This window comes from Podarcis gaigeae (assembly GCF_964106915.1).
Source record: "Podarcis gaigeae genome assembly, chromosome: 5".
Classification (NCBI taxonomy): Eukaryota; Metazoa; Chordata; class Lepidosauria; order Squamata; family Lacertidae; genus Podarcis; species Podarcis gaigeae.
Genome location: NC_139681.1, coordinates 88839825 through 88861427, shown reverse-complemented (window position 1 = coordinate 88861427; position 21603 = coordinate 88839825). Strand labels below are relative to the sequence as shown.

Below are 21603 nucleotides of genomic sequence, written 5' to 3'. Positions count from 1 at the left end.
AACCGCTCTGGGAATTGTAGTTCTGCGAAGGGAATGGCAGTCTCCTAACAACTCTCAATACTTTGCAACTACAGTTTCTAGGATTCTTTTGGGGAAGTCATGACTGCTTAAAGAGGCATAGCATTGCTTTAAATATATACTGGAGATTGGGCGTAAGAATACGATACAGGAAAATTTAAGCACATTACAGTCTCACTGATTTCAATGGCACAGCATTATGCACATGATGAATGCGTTCCCATTGAAATCAGGGGGACTTTGGCTGGCTTGAATTCTTTCTTTTTCTTTTGTCCTGCGAATCAGCGCTCTCTCTCTCTCTCTCTCTCTCTCTCTCTCTCTCATTCTCGCTCTCTCTTTTAAAACTTATTCTCTTGCAAACATTTCTGACCTCTGCTGAGCAGCGAGGGAAATTTCAAGCTGTTTAGATTCTAAATGGCATTAATATACATTTGCATGACACACTGTAAGAACTACATTAGCAGAAACTGGACTGGAAGAGCTAATTAGCCAGATGAGGTTTCAGCAGCAGCTACAAAGAAACGTGACTCCAGATTGCACTTCTTAATCGTGGTGTTTTTTTGTTTATTACAAAGCCAAGTATATTGCAATGAAACTTCCACATTAAAAGCAGCACCTTGGGGTCAGTTTGTTTGCCTTGTTGGGGAATTAGAGGGTTATTCATTAATTGCAGCTTTAATCCTGCCTTTAACGATGCAACATATTCCCATTAGAAAACCAAAGCCCGTAAGTTGTGTGCCCTACCCGTCAGCATGGAATTTTAAATTCAAATATCAGTTTTCTTCTTCTAAGCAAACCATCACGCTACACTGAACAATTTTAAACACCATACGTGTTATGTGGAAAGAACACCAAACATGGATATAAATTCCATGTTTGCAGCAAATAGAGTGGAAGTAGAGAAAATAAATCTGAGACATATGAACGTGTATCATAAGAACACAAGAAGATGCCGCTGGAGCAGGCTAGCAGCCAGTTTTTAACAGAGGCGGAAGAGATACCTGTAAGGGACGCGGGTGGCACTGTGGTCTAAACCACAGAGCCTAGGGCTTGCCAATCAGAAGGTTGGCAGTTTGAATCTCCGTGATGGGGTGAACTCCCATTGCTTGGTCCCTGCTCCTGCCAACCTAGCAGTTCGAAAGCACGTCAAAGTGCAAGTAGATAAATAGGTACCACTCCGGTGGGAAGGTAAACGGCGTTTCCGTGCGCTGCTCTGGTTCACCAGAAGCGGCTTAGTCATGCTGGCCACATGACCCGGAAGCTGTACGCTGGCTCCCTCAGCCAATAACGCGAGAGACGCAACCCCAGTCGGTCACAACTGGACCTAATGGTCAGGGATCCCTTTACCTTTAAGAGATATCTGTCGGAAAAAGGAGTAAGCAATGGAGTAAGACAGTGGTTCTCAAACATTTTTCTCTGAGTCGGAACAAAAGTTTGCTCAAGCCACACAACTTTTATACTGATAATACATACAATGGGGTGGGTGGGGAAACCAACTCCTAGCAGTGATTGATTTATAACATAGAACACAGGTACTTTATAATATGATAATGGAATATCCAGAAATTCCATAACAATGCAGCCACATAAGAACATGAAACTTTTTCTCAAAATATAGTTGTGAACAAGCCTCTTACATACGTACCTTGAGTATTTACACAAACTCAATGAGAAGTGTGATCTTGCTTTTGCTGGGTGATCTCTTTTCTATGAGGTCTAATACAAACAAAACACTCATCTCCTCATCAACACAAAGAATCCTTTCTCTTTTCTGATCTTTCATAATTGTCAGAGTTGAAACACAACAATATGTCATGGAGAACTGCAGAAGAATAGCCAATGTTCTTGCTCTCATTTTGAAAAGATATTTATCCATATTCCGCAAATTAAAAAATAATTTGATACCATACCACAGCATAGCATACTGAAATGTGTAAATGTTTATTTGTCCTTAAATCTTCCTGCCACACTTGCCATCCTTTCCTGGTGCAATGAGAATCGCTGGACTAGGAACTGGCAGACCAGAGTTAAAAACCTCACTCAGCCATGATGCTCCCAGGGTAACCATGGGACAGTCGATGTTTCTCAATCTAATCTACCTGGCAGGGTCGTTGTGAGGATAAATTGGTGAGGGAGAAAACCACGTATGCCACCATGCTTGATGGGAAATTTCGAGAAAAATGCAATTTTTGGTTTCTATGGAAGCCGCCCAGAGTGGCTGGGGAGGCCCAGCCAGATGGGCGGGGTATAAATAATAAATTATTATTATTATTATTATTATTATTATTATTATTATTATTATTATTAACAATAAATACAAAAATCTGGGTGGGAACTGGAGGGCCACTGGTTCAAAATCTCACCTCAGCTGTGAAGTCAATAACTGGAATGAGTCAACTTGTTATCATTCAGCAAGGATTGTCCCCAGTTTGCAGTATAGGGCTGATAATACTGTTCTACCTTAGAAGATTGTGTCAGGAGTCCAGGTTCCCAGCTTGATAACACAGTAAGTATAGGTAATTAAAAAGGAGGATTTATTGCAAAAACAAACAGATAGCTCTGGGCGGCTCTAACAAAGCCTCTGGCATCATCACTCAAGATGACCCTTCTGAAGATTCCTTCCGGTGTTGACAGAAGATATTGAACTTATGACCCTTATGTCTCTTGTTTTGCATCCTATCCAGCAGCCCTCCCATTCGCCGACTTCAGACTTAGTGGATCAGCTCCAACCTCTTCCTGTTCTGAGAGGCTCCCCCTGTGTCTGTTCACTCCTGTTTGTGCTTCCAGTGAGCTTTGGCTGTGTTCCAGCCTACTCTCAGCTACTGCCTTATCATCCGGCCATTCAAGGTCAGGAAGAGCCGAAGTCTGCAGCTGTCGGCTCTCCCCCGCCTGAGCGAAATCTAAGCCTCTCTGTTCCTGGCTGCTTTCTGCAGTTGGCTGTAAATCTTCACTTGGAGCTGGCCCATTCCTGACAGGTTGCTGTAAGGATTGCAAATGTTTCCAACACTTACAGACTGCACTCCTATGCCCCTGGGGTTTAGGATGTGGGATAAATTTGTTTTATTTGCCTTTAAATGTGAGCCTACCATATTAGCACTAAAAGAGGAACTGTTGCACTTTCATTCCTGAAATCCTGCTGCCAGCCAGTGTACAGCACACTGGCATAGATAAACCATTGTGTTCCTACATCCCTGATGTATGGTTTTTTCTAATTCTAATTTGGGGGAAGGTATTTGATTTGTAGAAATGATACTGTGGTGGGGTGAGAGGCTGGCACCCCCCCCCTTCAAAGCAGTGATAATAGATTGCCAATATCTCATCTAGTTTGGCTCTTACAATGCAATTTCAGAGATGCACGATCTATTGGAGAGAAGGGGTGTGGAGAAGCTGGTCTTCAACTTATTGTTGTTGCTAGGTCTAAAAAGTTATGGCATGCCGAGGAGTGGTGGCTGGTGGTTTTGTGTGTGTGTGAATATTTTGGAAATTTCCCAAAGAGGGTTGTGCAATTTCTCAGAGTAGGAGGAGACGAGCATTAACAGACTTGATGTCCCCCTGTTCTGTACAGTGGTAAGTGAAATACACAGATACTGGAATAATTGATTATTCTTCCTCCCGGGGAAATGAAGAAATTCACATAATGCAGACATAATAAATAAACCTGGAGGTTCACAGGAAGGAGGGCATGTAAATCTGATAGCTGGCTCCATTTGTTTACAGCCAGAAACTGGCTGCCTTCAAATCAGGAACGACAGTGCAAGAATGTTAATTTGGCTCCTTGCCTATATCTCAGCGCTAATGAGCGTGTAGTTTTACATATGGCTGCATTTCACTGTGATCTTTTGAACTACCCTTATGAAAAGCTAACCATTCTCCGTAGCACTTTGAATCATTAACCGGTGTGATAATTCACATGGCCACAGATTATGACAAGAGACTCAAGTGCTTATATTCATGATCTTTTAAGCTTTATGCATGTCTCCGCAGCTTCTTAACGAGGCGTAATTCATTTCCTCCAGGTCTGTGGCTAATTTTTTTAACAGGGCCCACATTTGGGGATTTCACGAGAGGTGAAGGGGCAGCACAGTTGACTCTTCTCAACAAGTCTTTCCCTTGGGAGAATGGTAGAAGAAGCCATTCGATCTGAGATGTGGTCAAATGGAGCTGTTTGCTGTATGTTTGAGAAAGGAGAGAATCAGAGTGTGCAAGAACTTTGACGTTCTCAGTTCTAATCTTGCCTTGGTCAAAACATAAACATGTAGGAAAGCTAGTATTCTTACAACCTCACCAGCACCACACACATGCCAGTAATGTATGGGAATAACAATGCCGGTTGATTCTTCAGTGTTGTAATCTGGAATTTGTGATTACTATAGATTACTGGTATAGACAAAGTTCTAAAGCTGTTCCTGCCATCTAATTTGTAGGGGCAAAGAACAGGACCTTTAGGGTAGTGACACCCCTTATGTGGCATGACCTCCCTGCTGACATTAGACATGTGTCATCAACTCTGAATTTTTAATACATTCCCGTGGGCTTCCTGCATGCAGCAGCGCTCTCCTCATTAGTAATTCTCATCAACTGATGTTTCATAAACTGACATTCATTCACTGCTACCAGTATTCTGCTGGTATCATCTAGGCTAGTTTGATCACTACCCTCTGTAATGGGACACAAATATGAGATACATTCAAGACTGCTGTACACACGTAGCAGAATGAGATATGAGATGATATAATGAATTGTACCATTTTGGTTTGCAAAAATCATATTTTTGAATGCTCTCCCAGCCCAGCAGAAGATAATCTGGGCTAAAACCTGGTGTCAGGAGCATGCTCCCCACCCCAGGGTGCAGCAGAAGAGTCAGCCTCAGAAATTGAACTAAACGAGCAAGGGGCTGACTCTGCAGTTGAGAGCTGTTTGTCATAGTTTAGAGAGGACAGCCCAGCCCTCCTCCTTCCCAGGGAAGAAGCTGTTAGCTCCCAAGGAGAGGAAGAGTTGGAAGTTGGTCAGAGCATTGCCAGGCAACCAGCAGATAAGCCAGAGGCTGAGGCTGTGTCTTCTGGGAGTAGGGAGGAGACAGGCCAGCCGCTCAGTCCCCATACTAGGAGACTGAAGAAGCTCAGAGAACAATGGGAAGGAAGGAGAAGAAAGACGGGATTTTGGCGTTCTTTCTGTTAGGGGAGGGATGATGAGTCAGACTGAGCAAGTACTGTTAATGAGAACAGGTGGGAAGGATATGCTCTGGATGTGTTTTTTTCTTGTAAATAAACTTACACAAAACTGACGGAGGTTGTTGCTGCTCATCAGGCAGCTTGCCTGCCAGGGATCGTTATACCTTGTCCCTGATATGCTTTGTTTTCATTTTCGTTTGAGCATTTATTTATTTGTGGGTGTGTAGGGCACTGAATTAAAAAATGTGAAAGGCATTCAAGATGATACCCCACCACCTTTGACTCTAAACCCTTCATTTAATAGGCAGAGCTGAATTAGTCCTGAGGAGGGCATCTTTGGCTAAATTCCTGACACATAAATAGTGGACCTTGATTAAAAGAGAATTGGGATGTCAGCAGGGGGGAAACAGAGGGAAGAATTTCAGTGTTGCACTATTATGACTGTCCTGTCAGTGCAAAGCATTTCTGCTCCCCTCTCCTTCTTCCCCATGTGCTGTTCTAGGGGTTGTCTCAATGCTCCAGAGCCAATATGGTGATGGGGTGTGTGTGCAGGAGCATGTTGTGGGGGAGGAGAGAGAGAGAAAGCACCACTTGCACTACTGGGAATCATTGTGGTGGCTCCCATGGAATCTGGCCCAATGACACAGAGATAAGGTGGTGGTGATTTTTAAACTCAGCATTCTTGACTCACAATGCAATTTGAGATTTACTCTTTGCCACAGAACTGGTCTTCACAATTCCACCTGATATTTGCAGTCCCAAATTTTTTTGTTTTTTCAATCGTAACAGCAGACCTGCTCCGAGTTAACTTGAAAGAGACGACTTGCTAAAATGCAGTGGGAATAAAAGATACTGCCTTTTTCCTATACAGAAGTTTGCAGCTGTTTCTCCCCCCCTACTGAATGCTCTTTCTTTTGCTCCCTGCTAGCCTCCCCCACCCCCACCCTGCAGCTTTTTGCTCCAGCTTGTTACTTTGAATTTTGCACACCTTCTCTTTGGCTGCAAAAAGCTCTTTGCTTTGTTCTGTCTTACATCTGATGAAGTAAGATCTCCCGGGCCTGTGGAAGTTCATGCCACAATAACCTTGCTGAAGCTAAGCAGGCTTGGATCTGGTCAATGCCTGGAGGGGAGACTTCCTAGGAACTCCTATGAACGCTACCTTGAGCTCCCTGGAGGAAAGGGCAGGTATAAATCTTAGAAACAGGCCAGCCTTCAAGGTGCCACAGGACTCGCTGTATTTGGAGCAACTGACTGGCATCAGAGATGAAAACCTCATTCCAATAAAGGCAAAACAAATGCAAAATTACAGGCTTTTTAACCCTTTGGTTCAGGTCCTCCATGTTCCAAGGAATCCAGGACAGAAAATCTGGGCCTGTAATTGCCTGACTTTGAAAACAGCAGAAGCAGCTAGGAAGAGAGGAGTTCAGGGATATTTTTTTTTCAAAAATAAGTTCCTAAGTTGTGTGTCCTTGTTTCTCAGTTGGATCCTTTTATCTGTATGTTTTGTGCTATATTATGCTTTGTGATTTGCTATTATTTTTATTGATTAGTAATTCTTTATTGTAATTGATAAGTGTAAACTGTTTAATTTTTATTTGCTGATGTTTAATGTTACTGTTTATATTAGATTTGAATGGATTATTGAATATTGCTTTATTTGATATAAGTTATTTATTTCAAAGATTTCTTTTGGACTTTTAAAATATTGGACCCGATTGTTAATATTAATATTTGATGTTTTATTATGTTTTTATATGTGTTGAAAGCTGCCTAGAGTGGCTGGGATAATAATAATAATAATAATAATAATAATAATAATAATAATAATAATAATAATAATAATATAATAATAATAATAATTTGTGTCCCATGATGGGTCAAGGTCACTTGCATCTATGACAAGAAGGTAATGAGACAAGGTGATGATAAGATAGAGGCAGTTACTGGTTTGGTTGGTTCTCATTGAATGCTGTATAAAGAGTATACAGAACAAACATGACCCTGATGTTTCTTCAGGAGCAACCAAGATGAACATAGGATTGCAGCTCCTTTCCTAGGGAAAATGTTATAGATTCATAGAATTATGCATGCTATGGTGGAAGTGGATAGAGCGAATGTTCTTCCCTTTTCTATAAGACTAGAACGTAGGATCACAGGAAGCTGTGTTTTACCAAAGCAAACCACTGGCACATCCAGCTCAGTATTGCTTACAGAGGCTGATAGCAACTCTCCAGGGTTTCAGAAAGTGGTCTTCTCCTGGAGATGCTAAGGACTGAACTTGGGTCCTCCTGCATGTAAAGGATGTGCTCTACCAATGAGCTCTACCTTCACATCAAGTTGACAGTAGGTCCAGGGCAGACAACATTCATTTATGTAATTCACTGTCAGGAGTGCATGAAGGAGCCAGGCCCTGTGACTGGTATGGCCTCGAAGGACTGGGGCCCTCCTGAAGGGCAAGGTGCGGCCACACAGGTGAGGGTTGACAGAAGACTCGTGGCACCTGGTGGCAAGAACAGGGAGGGGGTATATAAGACCAGCATTTCCCTCTGGCTCTTTGCCACAGCAGCACACTACCCACCTAGCTGTGCTTCGGCTTCCTGACTCTTGGACCCTTGGCCTCCTGACTCCTGGTTTCCTGACCCTCGGACTCTTGGCTTCCTGACTCCTGGTTTCCTGATTTGTGAACTCTTGGCTTCCTGACCCCTGGACTGCTGATTCCTGCTTCCCGACTTCTACCCCGGTCCTGACGTACCAAGCCGGGACTCCGACTGCCTGCAACCCAGACCATGACATTCACTAACAAACGATGTGGCCATGGTCACCAGCTTAGAGGGCTTTTAAGGGGCATTAGAAAAGTTCATGGAATATGGTTCTGTCTAGGTTTATTAGATGTCTGTATGGCATAGTTTAGTCGGTAGAGAATGGTACTCTTAATCTCAGGGTCGTGGGACAAAAAAATTCTGCATTGCAGGGGGTTAGACTAGATGATTCTCATGGTACCTTCCAACTCTACAATTCTACAATACCTCCAGATTTCAGAGGTATACTAAATAGTAAACACATCCTCACAGTATGGATGCCAAACCTTCACCATCCACTCATGGTATCAGAAGGCATGGTGAAACTCTGACGTTTGCAAAGATGCAAAAAGTAGTTATTCATTTATTTCCTAAATTTATTTTAGGAAAAATCCTCAAAACAGTTTACCAAGAAAGATAAAAGAAAATTATTGCCAATTTACAACCATAATCTCAAACATGCAGAATAGAACAGACAAAAACAACAACAACACACACCTCATATGAACATTTTAAACATCTGCGTAAGGTAAAGGTAAAGGGACTCCTGACCATTAGTTCCAGTCGTGACCGACTCTGGGGTTGCGGCGCTCATCTCGCTTTATTGGCCGAGGGAGCCAGCGTAAAAGCTTCCGGGTCATGTGGCCAGCATGACTAAGCTGCTTCTGGTGAACCAGAGCAGCACACGGAAACGCCGTTTACCTTCCCGCCAGAGCAGTACCTATTTATCTACTTGCACTTTGACGTGCTTTCGAACTGCTAGGTGGGCAGGAGCTGGGACCGAGCAACGGGAGCTCAACCCGTCGCAGGGATTCAAACCGCCGAACTTCTGATCGGCAAGTCCTAGGCTCTGTGGTTTAACCCACAGCGCCACCCGGCTGGAATAGACTGTTTCAGCAGGGATCTTATGTTTATCACAACATTCTCTAGTTTGAAAATGCTGACCACGATTTTGGTTGGGACACCCTCAGCCATAATGCCAAAGACCGTGTTTACTGGAACGGTGTCCAATCCTGCCTGCATATATTTGGCAGATGGGCTGCAGAATTCAAATATGGGTGGACCTGGATTGTTCAAGGCCAAGCCAGGCTATTTTGCCTGGTCCTCTGCCAGCCTAAAACCAGGGAATGATTAACTATGATTATATACTTAGCTGTAATGAACCTAATCCCAATAGCCAGTCATTTAAACATGGGGCCCATCAGCTGCTGAGGCAAATTATTTAACTGTTTCTCTTTTGCACCACCGCATAATCTTTGCCTTCCCCAACCCTCCAGGCAAATCTTACGAAGCTTTAGCTGGGAAACTATCAAATCTCCAAAGGTTGAGTCCTCCCTTGGCCATAGCAGAATTGGCCCTGAATTTGTAGATTCTTCCACTGCTCGTGTGTGAGAAAACATAGTTTAAATTACAACCATGACCCTTCAAGCAACCAGCTTGGGCTCGATTTGAACGATCTTATGTTCCTCGAAAGATTAACAGTAATTGGTATTATAGGACACATTCCTTAAAGCCAGTGTAAGCTTTATCATCTCAAAATGGAGAGAAAATGTTGAATTTACAGCAATAACGGCACATTTGTGCTGGGTACTGATTATCATAAAAGCAATATTTACTTTGCTAAATCAGGATTTATTTATTCAGGCCCAGCTGTGAAGATGCCAGACAATTGAAAAGATATACAAAAAAAGAGAGAGAAGAAGTAGTGAAAGCTAAAATGGCATTATTACATACAAGCCTGCTTCTAAATTAGGTAAGGGTGGATACTCAAATATTTAACTCTTTTAACTGTTGAGCAGATGTAGCTAACTTCATTCCTAACATTTTCTTTATCTCCTTATACTCACAATAGATATAAAACAAGTTAGTACTTAGTTGTATCCCTATATTTGCTTTTTAAACAGCTGGCAGGTGGGCTCTGTCCTGCCGAAGGTCATCCACTAGAACTTAATCCATGTGTTATTCAAATCCAGGCTTCCTCAACCTCAGCCCTTCAGATGTTTTGAGACTACAATTCCCATCATCCCTGACCATTGGTCCTGCTAGCTAGGGATCATGGGAATTGTAGGCCAAAAACATCTGGAGGGCTGAGGTTGAGGAAGCCTGTTCTAATCTCTGCTAGAGAGGCTCAGGTCATTGCCAAAAAGGTTACTGAGATGGGGGCAGCAGACAGTCACCTTTGGTATGCCAGGAACCATTTTGAATCAAGATGGTGGACCAAAATGTGACTTCACTGTGATATTGCCCGTTGTTGTTGTTTTTAACATGTTTGGCCACCTCTTGAGATATTGTGACCAAACCTGGCTTGAGGGTCTCCAAGGTGGAGGCAGCAGCCTTTGTCATTGTTTGGATCCTAGTCAGATAGGCTTAGAAAGTGCTTGGTCTTGAATGACACATAGGAACCGGAGAGTGATCAGCTTGGAGCCTAGAAAGGGCTGAGACAGGGCTTCACTCTCTCAGACAGGGACCAGGCAGGGATTAGGAGCCTGGAAAGGGCTTGGCTATGCATGGTGACCTCAGTAATTTCCCTGAGGGGGAAGTAAAGATCCCAGAAGGGGTTGGGAGCACAATAGCAAGAGTAAACACCAATGGATTGATCTCCTTTCTGAACATGGAACAAAAAATAAAATAAAATCTGCTTCAGTTCCCCCATTTTTGGTCATAATTACCCAACATTCTTAACTAGAAGTAACAAACATTCACTTAGTCTTAGACCAATGTGGCAGGATCTTACCCCCTCTTTGGCATACCACCAAATACTTTCCTCCTCCTCTTCTCTCTCTCTCTCCCTCTTTCTCTCTCTCTACATTTTTAACATGCTGCAACAGATGAAGGAAGGTTGCGTCTGATTGGAAATACTGGCTTCAGAAAGGATTCCACCGATGGCAGCTCAATTTAGTGTGATAATGAGCTTACAAGTAGTAAAGGTCACTAACTCTGGAAGGCCTAGCTTATCTATCTACACACAGAGAGAGAGGAGGGGGCGAGAGAGCAATATACTGAGAAATTGTAAAGTATGCCCACAAAATATAAGGTAAATATAAAACCTCACTTTCAATAAATATTTTTTTCCCTTTGTTGACTTTAATTATGCATCTATGCGAAAAGGAAGTGTACAACTGTGAACATTCCACACTGGAAGAAATGCTACACTTTGAAGCCCCATCAACTCAAGGACAGACCCCCGTTGACGGCAGTTTGAAAGCCTGCATTGTATGAGACGTTGGAATCTTTTCCCTCTGTTACAAAGGTATACAGGCACTGCCCCCCCCGAACTTTAATATGCCACAAGAAAGGAGGGGTGTGCACAGGGAGGGTTGCTGGCAACGATTTGATATGAGCAAGGGTTGTTCTTAAGGAAATTCACAAGCTGTGTTCAGAGATATAGAATTCTGGAATAAGAAGATGAAAAGGTCCTAGTCTTTCCCTCCCGAGTGCTCAGATAATGCACAAATTTGGAAGGCCGGGTGTGCTTCAATTCACGTATTGTTTGGAAAAATGTGGGTTTTGTGAGTTCAGAAATGCGAACTGAATCAAATCCCCTCCTCCCACCGAGAGCACAATATAAGTTGTAATTCAGCAGCTTCTCTTTCCAGTCTATTTCTGAAATTCCTTTGTAGTAAAACAGCTACTTTGAGATCTTGTATAGAATGTCCGGGGAGATTGAAGTGTTCTCCTACTGGTTTCTCTGTCTTGTGATTCCTGATGTCCGATTTATGTCCGTTTATTCTTTGGCGTAAGGTCTGGCCTGTTTGTCCAATATAGAGAGCTGAAGGACACTGTTGGCATTTGAATTTCAGAAATAGACTGGAAAGAGAAGCTGCTGAATTACAACTTATCACCAAACTTAAAACCATGGAGAAACCTGTTCTGAACAAAGACCTTGGATTCTTATCTCATTATACATGACAAAGCCATTTTTCACCTTTTCACCCCTTGCTTTTTCCTGTAAGACCTATTGCAGTCGTTAAGAGTCGTCAACAGGCTCATCACAGCTATCTGCCAATCACCCATTCCCACCACCCTTCTGAGTAATACCCCTCCCCACCTTCTCACTATATAGAAGGGTCTGGAAACTTCTGTTTCAGTGTATCTGAAGAAGTGTGCATGCACACGAAAGCTCATACCAAGAACTGACTTAGTTGGTCTTTAAGGTGCTACTGGAAGGAATTTTTATCCAAACTCAGATCAGCTGACAATATTAGCAGAACACCTGAATCCACCTTTTACAAAAGAACAAAAATGTAAATATTTTTACCTCTACTTTGTCCCCACCCTGCAGAAAAATGTAAGAGAAAACACAAACTAATAACTATTATGATTAAAAGGTTTAATGCCCAACTTACAACAATGTTAAGTAAAGTAAGAGAGTGTATCTATATGCCCTTAGTTACGAATGTGCCACATGAAGTGAATGGGACTTACTTCTGAGTATTTATACCAATAGGATTGTACTGTACCTTCTTAGGCATGACATTCTTCATTTTTAGATATTCATATTAATCACTTCCAACCATGACATGTAGAGACATCACCTTGCCATCAAAGGTCTGTATAGTAAAAGCTATGATTTTCCCAGTAGTGATGTATGGAAGTGAGAGCTGGACCATAAAGAAGGCTGATCGCCGAAGAATTGATGCTTTTGAATTATGGTGCTGGAGGAGACTCTTGAGAGTCCCATGGACTGCAAGAAGATCAAACCTATCCATTCTTAAGGAAATCAGCCCTGAGTGCTCACTGGAAGGACAGATCCTAAAGCTGAGGCTCCAATACTTTGGCCACCTCATGAGAAGAGAAGACTCCCTGGAAAAGACCCTGATGCTGAGAAAGATGGAGGGCACAAGGAGAAGGGGACAACAGAGGACGAGATGGTTGGATAGTGTTTTCAAAGCGACCAGCATGAGTTTGACCAAACTGCAGGAAGCAGTGGAAGACAAAAGTGCCTGGCGTGCTCTGGTCCATGGGGTCACGAAGAGTCGGATACGACTAAACGACTAAACAACAACAACATTAATCACTTCCAACCATGACATGTATTAGAGCATAGGCTTTTTAGAATGAACAGTTGTTTAAGGTTCAAAAAATCATCAGTGTTGCAAGGTGGTTTCTGGTTCTCCAAGGTGTCAGGCAGAATAACTGAGTGAAAATTTGGTTTCACTTGCATTTTAACGAGAACCTGCCTGATTCAAACTTCTTGAACCAACATGCAAACCGAAACACAGCTACCCTTTGAAATTTGCATTTCTTTGGATTTTATGATGCAGTTCTCGAAGCAAGTATTATGTACAACAATGCACATATGCAAAAATCTGTGTTAAATGCCTGTAATGGTGGATATAACATTCAAAATACTTTGCACTTGGGAAAATTACTTGCAAAAATGTGTACGTTAGTCATGACTGCCTGCAAAAAAAAAAAAAGTGTTTCGTATTTGAAATTTCCGCTAAAATGCTGGTGAATTTTCATGATAATCAAAGGAAAGCAAATGTGGAAAACTTAATTTAAGATTGGGAAAATGAGAAACCTAGAGAACTGAAATTGACAGATTTATTTATTCATAAACAGGAATCTTACAATGCCCAGACCGGACCAATAACCCTTAAATCCTTTAGCTGAACATCAGGGATTGAAACTTGAACAGCGTAGGCTTAAGCTGATGAGATGTAATGAAATTGATGGGTTTGACTACCTTTAAGTGTGTTGCTTTCATTGGGTCTACTCTGAGTATAATTCTGCATACAACCCTCTTGTGTGCAAAGCACATGTTTTAACAATGAGTGACAGGCACTTCCTTGAGCTTTGGTGTGGGACCCACATGCAGAATCAATCAATGATGAAAGAAATGCCTGCTCTCTCACACAATGTTTCGGTGTGTGCAACATAATAATTCTACCACCATTCATACATTGACTATGGATAACTGATGTGTTAATATTTATGCTTAACTACAGAACTCATCAGATAAATTATGTTCTACCCTCTATAGCTGCAGTTCCCTTTCATGTACCATCTCAGACATTTCCATTACAGGTGAAATTAAATTACCCCGCCTCCTCCCCTACACTCCATTTAAAGTAAATAAAACTTTATTGAGCTCTCTCTTCCTCTAGGGGACTATACCGAAGATCAATGTGCAGATGGTATACAGATGGTATTTTTAGACTCTGAATCATATAGGTGAAGTCCTACAGAAGGATTTTGTTCTGCTGCAGTCTAATAGACAATTGGAAAGATGGAAGAACCTTAACAACACGCGCTAAAAATATTAGATTGCATCAATATTTCCTTCCTCTTCCAACAGTTCCCAACTTCTTAGCTGCCTCGGTAATTTAAGAACGTGAAGAAAGATGAAGCAAAAGAAACCATCCACTAAACCGAGCAACTCTCATCTGTCTGAAATAAAGAGGAAGGATATGTATAATAAGCAGTTTGGATTCTTCAAGTGGCTGGTAATGTAAAAAGAAAATTGTGAGTACATGTTAAGCACAACCTGGTCCTCAACACCTTAAATAAAACTTACTAGTGCAACTGGGGGTTTGAAGCATGTGCTGTTGCATTCTGGTCCTGACTATGGGCATAGGCATCTGCTTGGACACTGGAAACCTCAGGAAGGCAGAATGCTATTGTACTCAATTTCTGCTTTCATGTTTCCTATAAGCGTCTTGTTGACTACTGTAAGAACAGGATGCTAGTCTAGGTGGGCCACTGACCTGTCCCGGCAGGTCTGGTCTTGTGCTGTCATGTGGGGCCAAACATGATATTATGTTAAACACATTTTTGGATGGGGTGTGACTATTTTTAAAGACCAAAGTAGCAGCTATTGGGGGCAGAAAGATGCAGGACCACAGGGATAGAGTGGAGTTTAACCCTTTCTCTCCCTTCTGTAGAACCAGAAAAAAACCACACACACCTTTCTGAGCTTCCTCCTATTACAGCATTTCCCAAGCTTGGGTCTCCAGTTGATTTTGGAGTACAACTCCCATCATCCCAAGCTAGCAGGACCAGTGGCCCTTATGGGAACTGTAGTCCAAAAGCAGATGGAAAGCCAAGTTTGGGAAACCCTGTCCTCATACAAGTAGCAAGATTTTTTTCTGTGGGGTGGGGGGGTGGGTCATTAAGGCTGTGATAGAGAGGCAAAAGGTTAAACACCTCCATCCCGCCATGTTCCCTATCAAGATCTGGGCCCCCCTACATCTGATAGTTTGATTTTAAAAACATTCAAGTCAAGCATCTAAATATAAGGTTACCAGATTTTTTCAATGGATTTTGTATGGGGACTGATTTGTAAATCTAGGGACTGTCCCTGGGAAACGGGGACGTCTGGTAACCTTAAAAGACATATTTGATGTAACACGTTGCTTGGTCCTTGATGTAAGGATATAAGCATATGGAACCATTTCACGGAAATGAAAGCTACAGTTTCCATTTCAGTTTTGCTAGAGTGGGAAAACACAAGCATCTCTCTATATTTATTTGGATGCTTTCTATTATCCCCTTGAAGATCCGTGTAAGTCCTGGACACAAGAATGATTAAAAAAATTAAAAATAATCACCAAAGGAACATAGGGGCATCAGAACATAGGAAGCTACCTGATAGTGAGTCACGTCACTGGTCCACCCAGCATTGTTTACACTGACTGGCAGTGGCTGCCCAGGGTTTCAGACAGATGTGTCTCCCAACCTGACCAGGAGATGCTGGGTGTTGAACCTGAGACCTTCTGCCTGCAAAGCGGATGCTCTTCCCGTGAGTCCTGGTCCTTGCTTAAACAGCTGGCTTTTAAGACTCCACAAAAAGCTCAGTTCCTAAATTAGGCCACCAGCCCACACAACTGGCAGTAGCCCTGCCTACATCACATGAGCAGGGAAAAGAAGTGACAGGAAATACTGTATTTTTTGCTCTATAAGACTCACTTTTTCCCTCCTAAAAAGTAAGGGGAAATGTGTGTGTGTCTTATGGAGCGAATGCAGGCTGCACAGCTATTCTAGAAGCCAGAACAGCAAGAGGGATTGCTGCTTTCACTGAGCAGTGATCCCTCTTGCTGTTCTGGCTTCTGAGATTCAGAATATATTTTTTTCCTTGTTTTCCTCCTCCAAAAACTAGGTGCGTCTTGTGGTCTGGTGCGTCTTATAGAGCGAAAAATACGGGTATATATGAACTTACTACCTAAGCTTCACCTTAGGCCACACAAGCTCGGGGATTGCGGATTTCCTGTTCTCCCAAAGCTCAGGAGTTTAGTCGTATGCAGTGCTATTTTCGGGGGTGGGTGGGCGCAGGGGTATGCACACCCCTAAACATTTTTGAATCTAAGTTTGGGCTCATTGAGAGACAGTATTTCAATATGAGTAGGAAAAGGAGAGTACCCCTAAACACTTTTTTGGGGGGAAAGCACTGGTTGTACGGGGTGCTTCAGGGTCTGCAGAATTTGCTAGAGCTGTAAATCAGTCTTGGGGGACTTTGGAACAGCTCTGTCTCTAAGCTCTGGTTCTCTCAAAAACTTAGGGAGCAAACACGAAAGTCAGAATGAATTAAATTAAGTTTAAGCCAGATCCAAACTTCATTCAGGAGTCAGTCTACTGCTACCTGAGCCAGGCTAAGCCCAGCCGAAGGGAGAAGCCTTTAAATTACACAGCCCTTTTGGGCTTATACCATGTTGTCAGGTCACATGATACAGCTAATGAGCACCAGCTGAGCTAGGATGAGGAATGGTGTATCTCTGGCTGAGCCAAAGTTGGGGACTTATACGAGCATAACAAGAGACCTTCCACATCCTAACTTGCTCACCCCAGCAGATCTAGGTTTGTGATTGTGCCATTAATTTAAAAAGTAGATAAAACCTTTCCCCCTACTTATTTGCTTCATTTTTCACTTTGGTTGGTTACTTTTCCTTTTTAGTTTGGGAAGGGATGTAGATATTCAACAACCCTAACCTCAGGGATGAACCTAACCTAATCTTTGATGAAATGTTTTCTCCCCTTGAACGGGTAAATTCTGACATAGAAAATGAAACTTGTAGAAATTTGGCTCAGTTCTACCAGTAATCAGACCCTCTCCAGACATTAAAGTAAACACACAAGAGGATGCCAGGGGTGAGTTTTCTAGCTCTGACCTGCTACACCACCCTTTCTGCCACATTCTGACTCATGGAAGGTCAAGTTCTGAAGTGGAGGAACTTCTGCACCCATAAACATTTTTAGAACCCCAATTATGCAGGGTTTCAAAAGGCGCTGGCCACCTCAGTGGATCTGGCACTTTCCCAGAGCAACCCAAGACCCTTAGGTCTTCTGGGATAACACCAAACTCATTTGACTTTACAGATAGTTCACTTCAAATGCATTTGGTCCTGCCAAAAGCCACAACAGATCTACATAAATGTGTTTAATAAATTAAAACGTCCACGCAACAAGATAAACTGTATGCAATTAGGAGTTCAAAATTATGAATTCATACCCCAGAAAAATAATTTATTGTACTAAAGTGTCAAGCACACATGGATATTTGTCTTGCTTTGCCAAGGGTTCATACTAATGTGGCCACTTCTTTCCCATCATCATAATCATTCACATATTCTATCTTCTTTCTAAATTTGTTACATATTCCTCCAGCAACTCAGAAAAAGAATTTGAGTCCTGTACTCTCTGACACAAAAATGAACTGTGTGGCAAATCCCCAATTTCCCCGTCATTGCAGATGCCACAGACTCCAAAGAGTGCTGGGGTTTCTCCCTTCAAGCACTGTGGATGGTATTAACCGGAATCTGGAAAGAGGAAAAGAGGAAGAACTGGGCACCACAGTTCAAGAAGGACACTGACAAACTGGAACGTGTCCAGAGGAGGGCAACCAAAATGGTCAAAGGCCTGGAAACGATGCCCTATGAGGAATGGCTAAGGGAGCTGGGCATGTTTAGCCTGGAGAAGAGGAGGTTAAGGAGTGATATGATAGCCATGTTCAAATATATAAAAGGATGTCACATAGAGGAGGGAGAAAGGTTGTTTTCTGCTGCTCCAGAGAAGCAGACACGGAGCAATGGATCCAAACTACAAGAAAGAAGATTCCACCTAAACATTAGGAAGAACTTCCTGACAGTAAGAGCTGTTCGACAGTGGAATTTGCTGCCAAGGAGTGTGGGGTTGGACTCGATGGCCCTTGTGGTCTCTTCCAACTCTATGATTCTATGATTTCTCAGAGTGTGCCTACCTATTAAAACCATAAAATAACTCTCAGGGCCAAGCAGTCCATTTTAGGATTTGTCCTGGATTTGTTTGGATTGAAACTGGATTGAAACGGGACGTGCACAGAAACCCACCCTGTTTACAAATTATGTTTTGAGGGCTTCCAGTCAAGTACTAGAAAAAAACCCCACCTCATATCCCCCCCCCAAGTATCCGATCTGAACACTTGAAAAAACCCCAAATTAATCCTTTGTTGCTGTTTACTCCCTTCTTTGCTCTGCTTTCCTAAACGAGAGAGGGAGGGAGGGAGAATGGCCTTACTTTGGGAGAGTAGTATGGAACAACAGGCTGCTGAATGACATTTCCTGCGAGGAATCATAGGTTACTGTCAGGGAACTACCATCAGAGCCAGAGGGAGAGAGTGGGCTCCGGAGGGGTTCCAGAGAGCGTCCCGGGATGGGGAGAGGCAGCCCATCTTCTGGGGAAGAGAATCAGCGTAGCACCAGTAGAGAAGGGGGGCAGATGGAGGAATCGGTGAGGCGGTCCCATGACTCCTTGCCAGGGACCAGCGGGGAGAGTAAGGGTCCTCCGCTGAGTACATCCTCCTTGCGCAAAAGGCTTCCACACAGGGAGAGTAGGAGGAGACTAGGCGTCAAAGAGCTTCGTTGCTGGAAGAAGTTCAAGAAACGTCCACTGACAGATCCTGCCAGCGATTGAGACAGTCACGGGTGAGTGGCTGTCCGGACAGAAGAGGTTCACTCAGGCAACCCAGCCAGGTGTTGCACCGGTTTACGCACGAGCAACCCCTAGAACCATTACAGTTACAGACCCCATAAGCCCCAGCTGGAAATGACAATCCAAACATTATTATTATTTGCAGCTGAGGATACCTTCAAAGGGTATTACCTGTTACCTGTTACCTGTTCCTTCTGTCTAAAGGTAAGGCATTTTCCCACAATGAAGGTTGGAGCTGTCAGGGAATTGTGGAGGTGGGGGCAAGAGACCCCAAACATTTAAGCAAGGCTTCCAGGCTGAGCTCCAATTCTAGTCAAGCTAAGCCATATTCAGGCAGAGGCAGCGGACATTTTTAGCCCTTCCTTCTCTGGAGGTTCATCTTGGCCCTGGCTCAAATTTTACCTGAGGGGGGTGGACTCTGGAGTCCAGTAGAATTTGGGGGCAGAAGTCTAGGGTCCCACTTAACAGAATGAACAGGAGGAACCTCAAACATAGGAGAGTCAGCTTACCACATTTTGGAGCAAACAAAGTAATACGATTGCCATTTCGATAGGGGACCATTTCAAGTTGGCGAAATGAAAGGCATTACAGTGGTACCTCGGGTTAAGAACTTAATTCGTTCTGGAGGTCCGTTCTTAACCTGAAACTATTCTTAACCTGAAGCACTACAGTGGTGCCCCGCAAAACGAATGCCTTGCAAGACGGAAAACCCGCTAGACGAAAGGGTTTTCTGTTTTGGAGGTGCTTCGCAAAACGAATTTCCTATGGGCTTGCTTCGCAAGACGAAAATGTCTTGCGAGTTCCTGCGGGGTTTTTTTCCTCCCCCCCTTTTTCCCAAGCCGCTAAGCCGCTTATCAGCTGATCCGCTAAGCCGCTAAGCCGCTTAACAGCTGATCCGCTAAGCCCGCTAAGCCGCTAATAGCACTAATCCGCTAATCCGCTAATGGGCTTGCTTCGGAAGACGAAAAAAACGCAAGACGAAGAGACTCGCGGAACGGATTCTTTTCGTCTTGCGAGGCACCATTGTACTTTAGCTAATGGGGCCTCCTGCTGCTGCTGCACCGCTGCTGCACGATTTCTGTTCTCATCCTGAAGCAAAGTTCTTAACCCGAGGTACTTATTTCTGGGTTAGCAGAGTCTGTAACCTGAAGCGTCTGTAACCTGAAGTGTTCGTAACCCGAGGTACCACTGTACCAGCTAAGACTAGTACCCATTAGATCATTAAGTCCAGCATCTATAATTACCTAGTACATCAGTGCTGGAGTTCATATAGCTAAATGTGAGAGTTGTCATCCTGCTCAACTGAGGTGGGTGGAGGCCAATGGAGGTGTTTGAGAAAGAGGTTACAAATTAGTTTCCTTACCACCACCACCGCATTGAAATTTCATGTGATAATTATCTCAAAGAAACTGCCATCTCCCTATCCAAAAGCACTTCTGTCACTGCTAATCGTTCCAGCACATACCACAGGGACTGTTCAAATGCAGATGATTTAACGGTGAGTGTAATTCTTCCTGTAAACAGGATTGATGAATTGTGCGTTCTCCAGACCTCAGGGTCCAAGGATGGAGTGACAGGGATCCCCTTTGAAATCCTTTTAGTGTCAAGGACGTGTGTCAAAGCAGCTGTCTTGCTTGCCAAGAAAGGCGAAAGGGGAATCCTGCACAATGAATGTTCTTTAATCTGCAGCATTCCCAGTTTAAGGCTTCATAAAAACTCCAACAGGCCATGACAAGAAGTCTTCTCTCTACTCTTTCCTATATAGTGGCAGCCTTCGCACAGCAGTTTCCAGGTCTGCCTGCTAGATCTGCAAACGAACAATCTCCATGGATTTCCTTTTCCTTCTCTCTGATGGAAATGTGCCCACAGCAGATGCCTTGGTCAATGAAAAGGGCATCAGAGGTGAGAAGAAAGGAGCTTGCCTTCTTTATTGGGTTATTGCTCTTTTGAAGGTATAAGAAGTTGGGGAAACCTGTGTCTTTCCAGATGTGGTTGGACTCCAACTCACATCAGCTCCATTCAACATGGTTCTAGGCCAGGGATGATGGGAGCTGTGGTTCAGCAACATCTGGTGTTCCACCAAGGTCGCCATCCTTGGTACACCATCCCAGCATATGACCTGAAGGGACATGAGGTCACCACTTTGCCTGAAGATAAGCAGGATTGGTTCTGGTCAGTTATAACCACAGTTATAGCACCTTGGGTTCCATGATGGAAGGAAGGGGATATTAAACTGTAAGAAACTGAGTAAGTTCATAAGAAGTTTCTGAATCAAATATGTGTAGTACATTTCTATATTCTTGTAGGAGATAAGAGGTTTTTGGTGAAGGAAGAGGAGGTTAAAAAGGAGATAGAAAAACTTGAAAATACTCTACCAAGAATACAGGATTGTCTTCCAAGACAAACAGAACATAACATCATCTTTAGTCAGCATGATGAACACCATTAAATATCTCTGTGTACACCAAATTTCAGGTTGTGATCTATTGTGGAAGTACGGGAATATTTTTTAAAAAACAACAACAACACCAAAGCAAACAGTGGGACAATCAGTATGTCAGTGAGGCCCAAATATTTTAAATATAAACAGCTTCTGAAGCTTTTGTATTCTGAATACTGAGAATGTGAAATGCACTCTAATGCATTTAAATAACCAGCCAGTCTGGCATATACAAATATTTTTGAAACACCTTTGAAACAGAAATTGATTC

General features: G+C 43.1%; 1 protein-coding gene across 5 annotated transcripts in view; it reads right to left on the bottom strand.

The window, feature by feature from the left end:
- NAALADL2 (N-acetylated alpha-linked acidic dipeptidase like 2) overlaps nucleotides 1-21603 on the bottom strand; it is a 797888-nt gene that overhangs the window by 81125 nt on the left and 695160 nt on the right. The window lies entirely within an intron of this gene.